A 15,434-nucleotide genomic window follows, 5' to 3' on the forward strand; every position below is an offset into this window, starting at 1 on the left:
CAGGCGAAAACAGCTCCTGAATTTCAGATGTTTTGCTAAGTGCACGCGTTTTTCGCGGTGTCTTTTACGGACGTATTTGGAGCTGGTTTTCAGTGGAGTCAAAGAAAAACTGCTCCAATTACGTCCCAAGAAGTGACATGCACTTCTTTGAGGCCGGCGTCTTTTTACGCGCCATCTTTTGACAGCGGCACGTAAAAAAAAGCCTGTATGCACAGAACACCGTAAGACCCATTGAATTCAATGGGCAGATGTTTGCAGACGGTTTGGAGCCGTTTTTTTGGCTGTAATTCGAGGCGTAAAACGCCTGAATTACATCCATAAATAGGGCGTGTGAACATACCCTTACAGTCAGAAGAAGGTCGCTTTAAGGTGACAGTGGGCCCCCTAACCTACTGGGCTCCTGTTCAGCTACACAGGTTGCACCAATGGTATGTCCGCTCCTGGGTAGAGGAAATTTAGTAAAATAATGGTTTTTATGGAGCCTATGCAGATATTTATTTTTTACATATAATTTGATACTGAATTCCAAAAATTCAGTGTAAATAGTAAACGTTAAGTAATAAATGTATAGTCCTGCCTAGAAAAACGTTAAAAGTCATTTTATTTGTATAGTATTAAAAATAGGGCACTAAATGCCAAAAGTACTGAGTGTAGGCTTAGGCACAAAGATCCACGGTCCCTGATAAATGTCAGGAAACAGGTGATACTGAAAAACCTTTCAATCGATATGACACAAGACAGGGCTAGCAGTAGTGCTCCTCAATCACTTGCCATAGCGATGCAAAGGTAAACAAGCCTCCTTGAAATGTCCTGTATGCACATAGAAACAGACGTGCCACACTCTGGACATGCACAGTGGTAACCAGACCACATTTATATATGCTTAGGTCCCCTGTGCATGTCCAGAGTGTGGCACGTTTGTTTCTATGTGCATACAGGACATTTCAAGGAGGCTTGTTTACCTTTGCATCGCTATGGCAAGTGATTGAGGAGCACTACTGCTAGCCCTGTCTTGTGTCATATCGATTGAAATGTTTTTCAATATCACCTGTTTCCTGACATTTATCAGGGACCGTGGATCTGTGTGCCTACGCCTACACTCAGTACTTTTGGCATTTAGTGCCCTATTTTTAATACTATACAAATAAAACTACTTTTAACGTTTTTCTAGGCAGGACTATTAATTTGACACTGACATTAACCAAAAGACAAACTACTATTCGTCACAATTGAATTGCCATTCCATATTATTATTATTATTATTATTATTATTATTATAGTGGTTCACAAATATAGGGGACTTCATTTGGATTCAGGGGATCTGTTTTTTTTCATGCAACCTCTGATTATTTCTCTACATGTTTGCATTGGCATTCCCTTTCATGTTGTTCCACGTGTATGAAATGGCAAAGCATTTTAGTAACCAGTATGTGCGAGATATAGTCTGTACGGATGAGATTTTTTTAGAATATACATAAAGCTTGCCCTTTCATTGTCCATTCAATATATTCAATTGGCTTTCCCTTTATCAAACTGGAGATGCCATTCCTTTTAGTATGCCCCCTTTTTTGTTCACAACAGATTGACAAGTGACCTCATTGTGTTTAATTGGTGTACTGAATTCTAGAAATGGCAATAAAGGAGGCGTGCAGGGGTAGCAGAAAGAGGGGAGTAGGAGGAGGGAGTCTCTCTGTCTCATCTGATGTCAGCCTGCCATCCCTCCCTACTACATCTGGAAAATGCTTCGTTTGACAGAATAGACACAGAAGCCATACTACATGAATCATTTACACGATTTATGTAAATCTATACATATATATATATTTATATATATGTATGAGGGAATCCTCACATGTCCTATGTGATTAGTTCGTAGCACAGCTGGATTTACCTGTTATAAGGGATTTTTTTTTATGCATGAGAGGATTATTGTGTGACAGCTACATGAATCCACGGGAGATTGAATATATAACTGAACAGTGATCCTGGGACTGACACCTGCAGAAATCAATGAGATCCTCTACATCATAGGAGCCAAGATAACATTAATCACTGCTGGTCACGGAAGGATTATTGTATTTAACGAGCACAAGGCTCACGGCGGCATGTGGTAAACTGCAAGAGGCGACAGGTTTCCATAGTGGACAATTGTACTCAGAAGCAATAGAATCAAACCAAAAAGGAATCCACAGACGGAGGTATAAATACATCTTGTTATATGCATGTTAAGGCTATGTACACATCAGAGGCTCCGTTAGTGGCTTCCGTCGCAGATCCGGCAGGGTTTGCCATAGTTATTGTGTCCTGTAAAATCATGGACACCCCGACGGAACTGATTAAAGTCAATGGATTCCGTTGGCAACCCGTGGTATCTGTTGTACAACGGAACCATTGGTTCCGTTATTTCCTTGTTCTGCTCTTCTGACGGAGCATAACAACGGAACACACCAACACAGGTGTGAACCCAACACTAATATAACATAACAATTTTATATATGTTTTTCTGGATAGATAGATAGATAGATATTTGATAGCTTGTGCATGTGTGTGTGTGTGTGTGTGTGTGTGTGTGTGTGTGTGTTAAGGTGCACAGCTTTTAGGATGTGTGTGATGCAGGTTTTACTCCATGATTATGAGGTGTATACTGCTGCCTGTCTATGCCTGTGTTGTTTCTGACCCATTTTTTATCCTGAGTTTCTACAGTCATTATTTTATATAATGTATCATTGTGCATATAGAGACTAAAATATTTGGACATTGGTGGGTACTTGACAGGATTTAGGCCTCATGTACACGGCCGTGCCTATAATCACGGTCCCCGATTATGGGCACGGCCGGTTGCTGGCGATGCAGACAGCCATCCGCATTTTTGGCCTGTGCTTCCATATAAAGTATGGGAGCACTGTCCATGAAAAGCGAAAGATAGGACATGTCCTATCTTTTGCAGAGGCTTTCTACGGCCTGGGCACATTCCCTCAAATATACGGGAAGGTGTCTGTGGTCAATAGTAATGAATAGGTCCGTAATTGCGGATGAAATCTATGGTCGTGTGCATGGGGCCTTAGGCAATTACGAACTAAATTGTGTGCATGGGAGCACAGGCCAAAAATGCAGGTGACTGTCCGTGGCCCGCAGCGGCCGGCCGTGCCCGTAATCACGGACACGGCCACGTAATGCATTTTCCTCAATATCCTAAGGGCTCATTCATACAGTACGGTCAAAATGCAGTTTATTACTGCAAATACCACAAAATCCTGGGAACTTGCTGCAGTTTTTGCTAAATCGTGGCACAACCGCAGCATCAGGCCACAATTTTGTGTCAATAAACCACGAATTTGACCGCACTGTCTGAATAAGCCCTAATTGTACAGCTGTGTCTGAAACTACAGCTAGTCAACAACTTGCATTGTGAGGTGTCAGAGCAGTGGTAATTGGCCCTGTTCACACAGAGTTTTTTGCAAGGAGAAAATTCTGCCTGGAAAAATCAGCTCCGGTTTTTTTTAAGTGGTTTTGCACCACAGGCGTTTTTTTGCCACGTTTTTTAACCTCTTTCTTCAACAGGCAAGGGAAAAAACTGTAAGCGGTTTATGCCATAAAACGTGTCAAAAAATTTGTTTTTTCTGTCTCCCATTGATTTTAATGGGGGTTTTTGAGCCGGAAAACTCAAGATAGGCCATGTCGCTTCTTTTTCCCCGCAAGCGTTTTTTCTGCTCGTGGGAAAAAAACACCTCCACCTCCCATTGAAATCAAGGGGAGGCAATTTCGGGCGTTTTTTGCCATGGTTTCCGCCGCTGTTTCCATGGCAAAAAGCGTGTCCAAAACACACAGTGTGAACAGGGACATTCTAGGCTTTTTTCTTCCTATGGGAAAAAATGAAATGGCGTCCCCAACAAAAGCTGGTATGGCTAAGTGCAGGGATAAACAGTATATCTGCCAAAATGCTGCCCCTTAGGCTGGGTTCACACGAGCACATTAACGTCCGTAATGGACGGACGTATTTCGGCCAGAAGTCCCGGACCGAACTCAGTGCAGGGAGCCGGCTCCTAGCATCATAGTTATGTACGATGCTAGGAGTCCTTGCCTCTCCGTGGAACTACTGTCCCATACTGAAAATATGCTTACAGTACGGGACAGTTTTCCTGCAGCGAGGCAGGGACTCCTAGCATCGTACATAACTATGATACTAGGAGCCCGGCTTCCTGCACTGAGTTCGGTCCGGGACTTCTGGCCGAAATACGTCCGTCCATTACGGACGTTAATGTGCTCGTGTGAACCCAGCCTCACAGTCAAATAATGCTACTGCCTGAGGCAAAGGTTAGTGCCACCCCCTGCAGATAGCACCACCCCCTGCAGATAGCACCTCCCCCTGTAGCTAGTGCCTCTCCCGCTGTAGATAGCACCGCCCCCTCCCCCGTAAATGGCATTTCCTTGCTGTAGATAGCACCACTATAGCTCCCTATGGGAGTGGAATCCCTCAGGCCGGGGATCCTGATGACTCTGTCCATATATGGACAGTGACGTTAGATGCTCCCTCAAAGAGCGGAATCCCCTGCCAGAGCTTAGGCAGCGCTCTGGCCAAGGTATCCGCTCCAGGAGTGAGTAGCCCCTAATGTCACTATCCATATATGGATAGTGACGCCAGGGGCTTCTCCAGTAGCAGAATCCCCGGCCAGAGCGTCGGCCGGGGATTCAGCTCCTAGAGAGAGCCCCTGATGTCTTTGTCCAAATGGGATGTCACTGTCCAACTGGGGATTCCACTCCTACAGGGTTGCGCTTTCTACGGAGGGGGGTTGCTATCAACAGGGGGGGTGGAGAGACGTCAGGGGCTCCCTATAGGAGGGGAATCCTCGGCCAGAGCGCTCTGGCCAGAGATTCCGCTCCTAGAGGGAGCTTAAGTTGCGCTATCTACAGGTTTTTTTTCTCTATCTACAGGGGGTTGTGTGTCATTTTTACATCGTTGAATTCCCATAGCTTTTTTATTTTTACATTAATGTAATCAAATGAGGGCAAAACAAAAAAGAAAAATTGTATCAGAATATAACAAGGCACTCTTGGATCATTGAAAAATTATGAAAATTTATTTTATTCTTTAAACTCCAAATATTGAAAATATAAATATATTCACACAAATTTTAAAAATTTTTTTTCTCCTGGCCAGGAAAAGGTTACATATGGATACAGATACCTCCCATACACAGATTGTATAGCTAATTTGACAAAGCATTCATGTACACCTTGTTTACTCCAAAAAATTGGGGTCAATAGCATAGACCGAAAAAAAGAAGCCGCTGGGTTACATTCACACCTGCGTTTTTTTGTCTATATACATTTCTTTGTGTATTTCCTCGTGAGATGGCAACAGTTCCTATTAAGAAGATATGAAAATAGGTTGATAAGGAAGGCTTTCCCATATATGATCGTTCCTTTACAGGGATAAGGCCATCCTGCAAAAATGAGGTTATATTTTCAATGTGTATATCTCTCGTTTCTCCCTTTCAGAAACAGATCTTTCCTAGGGAATCAAGGGAAACCAGCAGTCTGTTTTTAGACCATTACGGTCAATATATATTCCTCCTGATCCTTAACGTTATCGTTATCTCAGAGAGCGTCGTTCCTTATGATTTAATACGGTACATCTTACGTCTATTGTCCACATGGTTTTTACCTTTAATCATCCGGGGAAACACGTGGAAGAGGAGCAGGCACAGCTTAGGCTCCAATGGCTCTTACCAGGTAATTTTCAGCCCATGTGCTCGTATATTCTTTCCAGCCTTTGAGATTGCGTTTCCAATAAAGGCTTTTTGTTCCTCCGATGTACAAGGTTACTCCACCATAAGCGCCAAAAGGTATTTGATCCAAGAGAAAGAGGGGCCCACACTTTCAAGAAGGTAAGTTTCCGAACCACATCGTAACCTTTTTCATGTGATGTTCCCAGCACGGTCAGGGATTCACAAGGCAGAGTCTCGACGTCACTACCTGCCTCGCTTGATTAGGTCAGCTGACGCGTTTCATCCCTTGTCGGGATTTCCTCAGAGCTGTCTTGGCAAGTTCAGCCAAAGTCATTGTATTTATAGTATCCAACATACATTTTATTGGTTCTACAATTGAGAATGAAGTATTCCACACAGGAAATCTATGCTATTGCAGGATTGCCAACATGTTCCTTCCAAGATGTAATCATTATAATTTCATTTCTACATCCAAAAAATTATTTAAGAAAGAAATGACAATTAGATCATTTAATATTAACCCACATTCACAAGGTATTATTAATCCCTGTGTAATCAATGGATAGTCAATAGTGTACCTTCATACGCAGATACATATGTACATCCCAAGCATGAAAGAAAATTATTTCATGCCTCGATATGATTTTATAACATTGCACTAATTGTACATTTTATATTGCGTATTTTTGCAGAGAGACATATATGGGAAGAGCTAATAAGTATTACATACCAAACATCAAAATATTTAAGCCAATTTTTTACAATGACCTTGACCTTAGGAAACATATGATGGATTGGTTTTAAACCCGGTAATTCCAACTGTAGAATAAATATGCAGAAATCTCTTGGAATAATTAACTTGAGATCAAAAGGGTAAAATTAACTGGTGGACTGTGCTCCCAAATATAGAATATATAATTGGTTAGGTAAATGAATTCTTTTTATTTTTATTTTTATTTTGTTCCTCTTATGCCAATGAGTCCCTGTATGTTGCATAGGGAACACTTAGGGAGAAGAGAACTCAATATTTCCAGTTGATATCATTTTCCTCAGGTATCTATTGAGACATACCATGAATTATCTATCCTGTTCCCTGATACTCTAACACATCATGTCTCCCAGAGTTGGTGGGGACCGGGGCTCTATTGCTTCCTCAGGCATAGGAACCCCTTCCCTGCCACCCCTGGGACACTAAATGAATTTCATCCACATATGTTTCTGCCATAAAATTTAGAATTACTTAAGTGCGAGATTGGTATTCGTGGATGAATTGAAATAAACTGACATGAATATTGTGATATCTGATATGAGATACTTATTGGCTCTTTTTATATATGTCTCTTGGTGAAAAATATAATATAAAGAGCGCAATTGGTGCAACGCTATACAACTATATTTAGGTAGGAAACAACTTCCCTTTATACTCGAGACTCACATATACATTTGCGTATGAAGACACACCACTGATTATCCATCATTCATATAGGGATTAAAAAACCTTGTGAATGCCGACTAATACTTTGTCTCCCAAATTGTTGGAGAAGTTCGGATATGTGGGGAATTATTTGTTATGCTTTCCAGGGCTGGTGGGGACCCGGTTCTATTGCCTTTTTAGGTATATGATCCCCCTCCCTGCCTTCCCCGGAACGCTAAATAAATTCCATCCACATATATTTCTGCCATAAAATTGACAACTTACTTATGTGGCAGAATTTTCTTACGGAATAATTGTAAAAAATTGGCTTAAATATTTTGATGTTTGGTATGTAATACTTATTAGCTCTTCCCATATATGTCTCTCTGCAAAAATACGCAATATAAAATGTACAATTAGTGCACTGTTATAAAATCATATCGAGGCATGAAATAATTTTCTTTCATGCTTGGGATGTACATATGTATCTGCGTATGAAGGTACACTATTGACTATCCATTGATTACACAGGGATTAATAATACCTTGTGAATGTGGGTTAATATTAAATGATCTAATTGTCATTTCTTTCTTAAATAATTTTTTGGATGTAGAAATGAAATTATAATGATTACATCTTGGAAGGAACATGTTGGCAATCCTGCAATAGCATAAATTTCCTGTGTGGAATACTTCATTCTTAATTGTAGAACCAATAAAATGTATGTTGGATACTATAAATACAATGACTTTGGCTGAACTTGCCAAGACAGCTCTGAGGAAATCCCGACAAGGGATGAAACGCGTCAGCTGACCTAATCAAGCGAGGCAGGTAGTGACGTCGAGACTCTGCCTTGTGAATCCCTGACCGTGCTGGGAACATCACATGAAAAAGGTTACGATGTGGTTCGGAAACTTACCTTCTTGAAAGTGTGGGCCCCTCTTTCTCTTGGATCAAATACCTTTTGGCGCTTATGGTGGAGTAACCTTGTACATCGGAGGAACAAAAAGCCTTTATTGGAAACGCAATCTCAAAGGCTGGAAAGAATATACGAGCACATGGGCTGAAAATTACCTGGTGAGAGCCATTGGAGCCTAAGCTGTGCCTGCTCCTCTTCCACGTGTTTCCCTGGATGATTAAAGGTAAAAACCATGTGGACAATAGACGTAAGATGTACCGTATTAAATCATAAGGAACGACGCTCTCTGAGATAACGATAACGTTAAGGATCAGGAGGAATATATATTGACCGTAATGGTCTAAAAACAGACTGCTGGTTTCCCTTGATTCCCTAGGAAAGATCTGTTTCTGAAAGGGAGAAACGAGAGATATACACATTGAAAATATAACCTCATTTTTGCAGGATGGCCTTATCCCTGTAAAGGAACGATCATATATGGGAAAGCCTTCCTTATCAACCTATTTTCATATCTTCTTAATAGGAACTGTTGCCATCTCACGAGGAAATACACAAAGAAATGTATATAGACAAAAAAACGCAGGTGTGAATGTAACCCAGCGGCTTCTTTTTTTCGGTCTATGCTATTGACCCCAATTTTTTGGAGTAAACAAGGTGTACATGAATGCTTTGTCAAATTAGCTATACAATCTGTGTATGGGAGGTATCTGTATCCATATGTAACCTTTTCCTGGCCAGGAGAAAAAAATGTTTTAAAATTTGTGTGAATATATTTATATTTTCAATATTTGGAGTTTAAAGAATAAAATAAATTTTCATAATTTTTCAATGATCCAAGAGTGCCTTGTTATATTTTGATACAATTTTTCTTTTTTGTTTTGCATATATTTCATTCAGAATGGGCACCGTGCGATATAGATATTGCATTCATTGTTGGGTTTTTCTATTAGGTAGGGTTTCTTTTTTGAACCCAATCTTGTATTATGTAATCAAATGAGGGCCTGTTTTTCTGGGATAAGTCATATTTTTTAATAGAACCATTTTGGAGTACATATGAATTATTAATAAATTTTATGCATACATGTGTATAATTTTTTTTACCCTTTTGCAAACTAAAACCACATTGGGGGGGGGGGGGTTCTTTTAGGTGACCACTTTTTTTTAATCAACTCTATTAAACTTTATTTAATTTATTTTTTCACAATGTCATTCTTTGATCGCTGATATAATGCCTCGGTATACTTAAAATATCAAAGCATTTCGGCGCATACAGCTATAGCAGGCCTGGGGGCCTTTGTTAGGCCCTGGCTGCCATAGCAACGCATCGGTACCCTGTGATCGTATCGGAGGCACTGATTGCTGACAAAGGGAGCCCCTTCCCTCTGTCTAACTACTTATATACCGCGGCTGCTTTCTCCTGTATGCATCCAATGGACGTAGCTGTACGCCCATTTGTGGGAAGGCACCGCTAAAATGAACGTACAGTTATGTCCAAATTCAGGAAGGATTCACGTACTGTGTATTATCAGGCTAGTTCTCTATAATGTATGGTGGCTTTATGAGTACACCGCATGATATCAAGCTATTTTCCCATATTATATGGAGAAGACATAACACATTACTTTTGACAATATAAAAATAAGAATGACTTTTCTATGTCTGGTGAGCACAGGGCCGTTATCAGAAATTTCTGGGCCCCATAGAGTCAGGACGTCGGGCAGGGATAAGACACAATCTGGCAGTGGCTCTGTGGAAGGGCAGGACGAAGACAGTAAGGGCACGTTCAGACGTGGCATAATTTTTCCGCTGCAAAGGTTGGTGCAGATTTGGGGCAATTACGCAACGAATCTGCACCAACATTTGCATATTTGACAGGTAATTCAGACGTTGCAGAAATCACAGCGGACTTGCCACAGATTTCAGTTTTTGTATTGCAAAGGCTGAAATCCGCAGTGAAATTCCGCTTCTTCTCCGCAACAGACAGTGCTGCTGCGGTCTGAAAATTCCACACTGCAGCCTATGTTCCACAGCGGTGTTTTCCACAACGTCTGTACGACGTTAACTAAAAAGGTGCTGAAACCAATGGACAAACTGTCTGCTGTGGATTTCCACTGCTGACTGTCCGCAGCGGAACTCATCAGCAATTCCGCCACGTCTGAATGTGCCCTAAGTGTCAAGGGACAAAGGGGAGAGAGTAGGTGGAAGGGCTCTTTGGGAGCGAGGGAGAGGGCTGAGGGTATGTTCACACGGCTTATTTTCGGCCGAAAGATCGGAAGCAGAACTCCTCCAAACATCTGGCCATTGATTTCAATGGGAAAAACTGCGTTCTGTTCCGACGGCCCGTTTTTTTACGCGGCCCTTTTTTCAAAACGGCCGCGTAAATAAACGGGCATGAAAAAGAAGTGCAAGTCACTTCTTTGGGCATTATTGGAGCCGTTTTTCATAGACATATTGAAAACAGCTCCAAAAATGGCCGTAAGAAACACAGTGTAAAACGCAGCGAAAAACGCGAGTGACTTAAAAAACTTCTGAAAATCAGGAGATGTTTTCCCTTGAAAACAGCTCCGTATTTTCAGAAATTTTTGGTTAAGCATGTGAACATACCCTAAGAGACAACAGAAAGCAGCAAGAGCAGGAGAGGGGCCAGGGGGGATACGCACCCTAAGGGTATGTTCACACGCTGAGTCAAAAACGTCTGAAAATACGGAGCTGTTTTCAAGGGGAAACAGCTCTTGATTTTCAGACGTTTTTTATGCCACCCGCGTTTTTCGTGGCGTTTTTAAGCAGCGTTTTTTACAGGCGTTTTTGTAGCTGTTTTCAATAGTCTATGAAAAACTGCTCCAAAAAGTTCCCAAGAAGTGACCCGCACTTCTTTTTAGCGAGCGTTTTTCAAAACGACCGCGTAAAAAAACGGCCCTTCGGAACAGAACACCATTTTCCCCATTGAAATCAATGGGCAGATGTTTGGAGATGTTCTGCTTATTTTTCGGCTGTTTTTCAGGCGTTTACAGCCCGAAAAATGGCCGAAACTAGGCCGTGTGAACATACCCTTACAGGGACTCTGAGGGTCAGAGGGAGGAGATAGATGGGCAGGGGCTCTGTGGGAGGCCAAGGGGGAGACAGTGGGTGTGCAGGGGACAACATAAAAAAAAATATTGCACTGAACCTGCTGCTTTTACACTGCAGATTCCCTCACTAATTTGCAGTGCTGGATGCTGCTTCTGGATCCTTGCAGGCTCTTAAATCTTCAACGCTGTACTCACTGGCGTAGCTATAGGGGTCGCAGCGGTCGCAATTGCGACCGGGCCCAGAAGCCAGGGGGGCCCACGTCCCCCCGCACCACATCAATAAAAAGTTACTATAGTAACTCGGGCCGCGGGCCCCTGTTACTATAGTAACATACTTTACTTACCTTCCTGGTTCCGGATGGCAGCGGAGGTCCTGACGTCAAGCGCTGTGCGCAGCGCATGACGTCACAGCGCTATGCCGCCGCGCACAGCATCGAGACGACAGAACTCCCGCCGCGGCCGAAGAGGAAGGTAAGGTTAGCCCTGACTGGCGGGGTCCGACTCCCGGGACCCGCCAATCAGCTGTTTTGAAGGGGCCGCAGCACTCGTACGAGAGCTGCTCCCCTTTATTCCTGTCACACTGTGAATCGGTGTCGGCGATTCACAGTGTGAGCGAGTAGTGAAATGAAGGGGAAGCAGCTCTCGTACGAGTGCTGCGGCCCCTTCAAAACAGCTGATTTGCGGGTCCCGGGCAACACATCAGCTATTGATGGCCTATCCTGTGGATACGCCATCAATGTTTAGGGACTGCACAACCCCTAAGCCTACGATGTAGCAGGCTTAGGGGGCCCATGAGACAGGATCACAGATTGTGTGATCCTGTCTGCTGGGCCCTGTATCTAAGCCAATCACATGGTAGGCTTAGATACATGGCCCATGCGTGATCCTGTCTGCTGGGCCCTGTATCTAAGCCTACCACACTGTAGGTTTAGACACAGGGCCCCAGCACACAGTAATCTTATACTGTATAAGATTACTGTCTGCTGGACCCTGTATCTAAGCCTACCTTGTGGTAGGCTTAGATACAGGGTCCCACAGACAGTATCACACATGGGCCCTGTATCTAAGCCTTAGGGTATGTGCACAGACACTAATTACGTCCGTAATTGACGGACGTATTTCGGCCGCAAGTAAAGGACCGAACACAGTGCAGGGAGCCGGGCTCCTAGCATCATAGTTATGTACGATGCTAGGAGTCCCTGCCTCTCTGCAGGACAACTGTCCCATACTGTAAACATGTTTTCAGTACGGGACAGTTGTCCGGCAGCGAGGCAGGGACTCCTAGCATCGTACATAAGTATGATGCTAGGAGCCCGGCTCCCTGCACTGTGTTCGGTCCGGTACTTGCGGCCGAAATACGTCCGTCAATTCCGGACGTAATTAGTGTGTGTGCACATACCCTAACACATGTGTTACTAATCATATTTTGTGTGTTTTCTTACAGGTTCGGTCGTTGGACTACGGCAGATTCCAGGACTACTTCGATGACGGCTTTTTTTTTATTAATAAAATGGTTAATGAGGGTTGTGTGTTTTTTTTTTTTATTTCAATAAAATATTTTTTCTATGTCTTTGTGTTTTTTTTTTAAACTATATTACTACCGCCTTAGTAATGGCCGCCGGCTGATTGACAGCATCCATTGCTAAGGCGGGGCTTAGTGTTAGCGGATGCAGAGGCTAACACTAACCCCCTTTATTACCCCGGTACCCACCGCCACCAGGGGTGCTGGGAAGAGCCGGGTACCATCCAGTACTTGACCATCTGTAGTGATGGTCGGCCACTGGGGTGGCCGCAGGCTGGTATTATCAGGAGGGGAAAGGCCAAAAACAGTGGCCCTTCCCATCCTGGTAATGCTGCCTGCTGCTGCTTTATTGTATCTGGCTGGTTATGAAAAATGGGGGGGACCCCACGTCATTTAAAAAAAATAAAAAATAAATAATAATTGGAAAGAACGATTTCGGGTCCCCCCCAATTTTCATAACCAGCCAGATACAACACAGCAGCAGCAGGCAGCATTACCAGGGTGGGATGGGCCACTGTTTTTGGCCTTCCCCAGCCTAATACTACCAGCCTGCGGCCACCCCGGTGCCTGCCCGTCACTACAGATGGTCGGGTACTGGTTTGTACCCGGCTCTTCCCAGTACCCCTGGTGGCGGTTGGTACCGGGGTAATAATGGGGGTTAGTGTAGCCTCTGCACCGGCTAACATTAAGCCTCGCCTTAGTAATGGAGGTTGTCAATCAGCCAGCGGCCATTACTAAGGCGGTGATAATAAAGTTTAAAAAGATACAAGCACATAGAAAAAATATTTTATTGAAATAAAAAAACACAACCCTCATTAACCATTTTATTGAGAATAAAAAAAACGCCGTCATTGAAGTCCTCGTATCCGAAGTCCAACAACCGAACCTGTAAAAAAAACACAAACACAAAAATAATCAGTAACACATAAAGAAGCAAAATTATTATTCTTACCTATCCTGGGTCCAGCGCTGGAGCCGCAATGTCAACGAGCTGGGCCCTGTATCTAATCCTATCATGTGTGATACAGTCTGCTGAGCTGTGTATCTAATCCAATCATGTATGATACTGTCTGCTGGGCCCTATATCTAATCCGATCATGTGTGATACTGTCTGCTGAGCCACTGTATCTAATCCTATCATGTGTGATACTGTCTGCTGAGCCACTGTATCTAATCCTATCATGTGTGGTACTGTCTGCTGAGCCACTGTATCTAATCCTATCATGTGTGATACTGTCTGCTGAGCTGTGTATCTAATCCTATCATGTGTGATACTGCCTTCTGAGCCACTGTATCTAATCCTATCATGTGTGATACTGTCTGCTGAGCCACTGTATCTAATCCTATCATGTGTGATACTGTCTGCTGAGCTGTGTATCTAATCCTATCATGTGTGATACTGCCTTCTGAGCCACTGTATCTAATCCTATCATGTGTGATACTGTCTGCTCAGCCACTGTATCTAATCCTATCCATAGTTTATAGGGTCGTAGTGCTATAGATATGCTATGCTGTCTCATATACACACTTTTTTTTGGGGCGGACACATATGTATTGGGGCTATTTCCCGGACATTTTAAGCCCTGAGGGTATGTTCACACGGCAGCGTCCGTTACAGCTGAAATTACTGTGCTGTTTTCAGGAGAAAACAGCACCGTAATTTCAGCCGTAATGGCATGTGCAGGCGTCTTTTGCTGCGTCCATTACGGACGTAATTGAAGCTGGTTTTCCATGGAGTCCATGGAAAACGGCTCCATTTACGTCTGAAGAAGTGACAGGCACTTTTTTACGCGCCGCCTTTTGACAGCGGCTCGTAAAAAAAATGACCGTCGGCTCAGAACATCGTAAGACCCATTCAAATGAATGGGCAGATGTTTGCCGACGCTTTTGAGCCGCATTTTCGGACGTAATTCAATGCTAAAACGCCCGAATTACGTCCGTAACTAGTGTGTGTGAACCCAGCCTTAGTGACGCCCTGGCTGCTAGTGCTGCATTGTTGGGTCACTTAGGAGACCCAGCGATGCAGCTGAAAGCGGACCGTCGGCCATGAGAAGTTTGTGGGGGGGGGGGCCCAGTAAGAATTTTTGCATCGGGGCCCATGAGCCTCTAGCTACGCCCCTGGCTGTACTAGTGTCTTCCTCAGGCCTGAGGAAGACACAAGTACAGTGTTGAAACGCGTAGCCAATTTGCTTTCTTAAAAAGCTGTCATTTTGTTCATTAATCCTGGACACGTCCTTGATGGTAGCAGAGCTGTTTATGGTTCAGCTTTTCTATATAAATATATGCTCTTCACTTCCGGCACCCCAAGATCCTGACGCTGGGGCCCTGTTTCACAACATTCTAGCCAGTGTAGTCAGGAAGTTGCGTGTGGTGGCGCATATAACGATGGCCAGTGTCAGGACTTTGTAAAGCAGGGCCCCAACGGTAGTTGCTGTAGAGAAGGGAAGAGTCCCTGCAATATAATGGGGCCCGTTCTTTCCTCAAAACCAACTACTTCTGGGGATAATTTTATTTTGGCGGTAGTGTGCAGTGGAAACGGACAGGCACCTTTTTTTATTTTTGTGGCAGTGCCCCTGACAGGAGTTCCAGCCGTACGACCCTGATGACGGCCTCAGTAAAATTATATTTACTAATGGTGTCGTCGGTTTTTTTTTGGAGATATTTCCGATGTGCCCTCAAAAATATGGTGAAATCCTGTTCCATGTAAAACCCCCTCAAAAACCAAGGGGGCACTCCCACCGTCTGGAGAAAAAAATGGTTCAACCTGCAGAGGCGACAAGCC

At 43.4% G+C, this 15,434-nt stretch overlaps 1 protein-coding gene across 2 annotated transcripts in view; it reads left to right on the forward strand.

Moving 5' to 3' along the window:
- The first annotated feature begins 1,681 nt into the window (after positions 1-1,681).
- GABRA3 (gamma-aminobutyric acid type A receptor subunit alpha3) overlaps positions 1,682-15,434 on the forward strand; it is a 765,781-nt gene continuing 752,028 nt past the window's right edge. The window contains exon 1 of one of the 2 annotated variants that reach the window (XM_075835629.1): positions 1,682-2,198. The gene's annotated coding sequence lies outside the window, so the exon portion shown is untranslated. The remainder of the gene's footprint in view (positions 2,199-15,434) is intronic. The other variant, XM_075835628.1, reaches the window with a different exon arrangement.

The sequence above is a fragment of the Rhinoderma darwinii genome, chromosome 8, assembly GCF_050947455.1.
Source record: "Rhinoderma darwinii isolate aRhiDar2 chromosome 8, aRhiDar2.hap1, whole genome shotgun sequence".
Taxonomy (NCBI): Eukaryota; Metazoa; Chordata; class Amphibia; order Anura; family Rhinodermatidae; genus Rhinoderma; species Rhinoderma darwinii.